Raw genomic sequence first — 3,098 nt, 5'->3', positions numbered from 1 at the left:
TGACAAACCACATCCTTGGTTACTGGCCCAATGCTTAAAGGTAGGGTGACTTTTCCTTTAGATGAGCGTTCTTTGTCATCATATGATTTGATGTTGATTTTATTTCTTGAATCCACAACATGTTCAAAGTATCCCAATTTTATAATAGTGTTCAATGTACAAATGTTCAAACTGACTCCTCCATCTACCAAGACTCGTTTGATGTGGTTTATATGGAGAAAGGCTTCAATATGGAGATGGGCATTATGTGGTTGGCATAAGGATGCATCATTGACTTCTGTGAATGTAAGTCAATGTGGAGTGGAAAGGTATCCCACCATGGATTGAAACTGGTCCATGTTCAGATCAGTGGGTATGTAGGTCTCTCTCAATGCTTTGTCAAGAATGGTCTTATGTGAATGGGATATGCGTAAGAGCTCAAGGATGGAAATGAGGGCGGGTGTCTTCCCTAACTGATCTACAAGGTCATACCAATTTTTTGTGGATGATGAGGTTGTAGTCTTGGATGGAACTCCTTGCAAGGTGACTTTACCTCTACGGGTTGTGACATTACATTCAGAGGTTTCATCTTTAGAAGACAAGGAAGATGCTCCAATGCCTCTCAAGACAACTTTACTCCTTTGGGTAGAACCTTAAGGAGTTTTGTCCTTTATGATAATGGTAGAAACATAATTGTCTATTGAAATGTGGTTAACAGTCAAGTCATAGTCACAGGACATCTTAGTATAATTGGCTTGATTATCTGTTTTGGCTTTTTCGTTATCATGTTTAGGGAATGGCTCCTTAAACATTGCATGTTCCTCATTGGAGGTGTGTATATCAACTTATATGTCACCCTTGTCAATAAGATCTTGTATAACATCCTTTAATATGTGACAATTGCTAGTTTTGTGTTCTTTTCTCTCATGATATTCACAATACTCATCATCATTCCACCACGCGGGTTTTACTTTTGGTTCATAAGGTGGATTATCTAGTAGTGTTATGATATTTTTTGCAACCAATTTATTGAGTGTTGTCTCAATTAGCTCTCCCAATGGAGTGTATTTCCTTCGAGGCTTTGATGACCTTTGAGTGTTCACTTGATTGTTCACATTAAATGAGCTTGCACCGGGGAAAGTCACTTTTGGTTTTACAACATTTGCATCTACTACCCCATCATTGAATGTGTTCTCTTTGAATATCTTAATGATACCTTGTTCAATAAGGACTTTCTCAATTGTGAATCCTTTCTCAATGACCTCTTTGAAGGTAGATAAACAAGCCTTTCTTAGTTCATATCCAATATCCTTGTTAACATTTTGAGTGAAATTTTCTACCATTTTTCTTTGTGGGATATCACAAGAGAATCAACTAGAAATACCTCTCCATTGATGTAAGAATGAAGCAAAAGATTCACATTTTTATGTTTAGTGTTGCACAAAGTAGTCACTAACACATCTGTTTCAATGTTATATAAGAAGTGTTGTATGAAATCTTCTGCTAGATCACTCCATGATTTGATTCCAAGTGAAAGTTGGGAGAACCATTCCATAACTTGTTCACCTAATATTTGTGGGAACAATCTCATCAAGTAAGTTTTTACTCCTGCTACCTCGATGCAAGTTGTAAAAAAATCTCTTATGTGTGCCTTAGGATCCCCTTTGCCTTTATATTTGTCAAAATTTGGTGTCACAAAATGTGGAGGAAATGGAGGCATTGGAATACTTCTATCAAATAGGTAAGGAAATATGTCTTTCATTGTGTATTGTTGCTTTGGTGTATTCATGTCCACCATTTGATTTTGCAAATCCTTAATTTGTTGTTGCAAGTCATTCTTGGGTGGTGTCTTTTCTCTTTGAGTTAATCCCATACCCGAGCCACCGAGTGGAGGAGGAGGGATATAATGCATATATGGATGGTATTGGTCATAAATGTGTTCATATGGAGGAGGAACATAGTTATAGCTTGCATATGGACCACTTGGTATGGTATTGTAATGAGAAGCACCATGTCTAGGACGATACATGGCATGACCATGAGGATAGGAGGTATCATAAGAGTGATGTTGAGTATTGCCCCCTATTATGACACAGGGTCTCCTCGTGTCATGATTTTTAATATTTGCTTGGGTGTAATTATATGCATTGGTATGATCTTGGGTATTATCATGGTCATGTGTAGTGGTAGTTCTTCTCCATAGGAAAGGATGACTGTGGGGTTGTTCATGAGAGTTCCTAGTAAAATTGGCACGAGCATAGGTATTGGGAACTTCTGATTTTTGAAACAAGGATGAAGGTGACTCGGGCATGAAATGCTTTCTCCTATTACGACCATTATGTCCTCTAGGATTTTCAATTGTTTTATTTCCTTGATTGGGGTCCTCTTTTATAATTTGTGACACATCAAAATCGTGAGGTAGCTTCATCCCACTTTGTGCCATGACTTGAAAGAAGTATTGTCTATCTCTTCTCATGATTTCCTCAACCAATCTATTGCACCTTGGATCTATTATATTCTCTTCGATGTCTACGAAGGTGATAGATACATTTTCATTATCATTGTTGTTCTCATTGTTATTGTCTTGTATATTACTACGATTGTCAAATGGGTTATTAAATTCATCTCCATCAAACTCATAGGTACTCATGTTGAGAGATCTTAGAGATTCTTCGACTTCTCTTCTAGACCTTTCAGAACGGGTTTCAACCATGAAATTGACCGTGGCTAAAATGAAAGATGGAATAAAATGCGAAGACTATGGAAGACCAAGAAAGGATATGAGATGGAAAGAATCAAGGATTGTCTTGCAATGTCCAAAAAGTTAGGTTCAAGATGTGTATGATCTAAAGTAAGTTGTGGCTTCCAAAGAGATGATAGATCTCTTGATGAGGTAAGTTGACCTTGACTAAAGAGAACCAATGGGACCCTAAGATGATAGATCTGATGTGGGAACCACTTAGTGATATATTATAGCAAGTTTGTAACATATGATGAGGACAACAAAGCAACCTTTTCATTCTAGTTTGGAAAATGTGTAAGAGGGATTGCAAATGAAGGCAAATGATGGACAAATATGAAACCAAGATTGGTTGACTGAAAAATGATGAAGCCCTATA

Source organism: Cryptomeria japonica, chromosome 2 (genome assembly GCF_030272615.1).
Source record: "Cryptomeria japonica chromosome 2, Sugi_1.0, whole genome shotgun sequence".
NCBI lineage: Eukaryota > Viridiplantae > Streptophyta > Pinopsida > Cupressales > Cupressaceae > Cryptomeria > Cryptomeria japonica.
Note: the sequence above shows the minus strand (reverse complement) of the source record.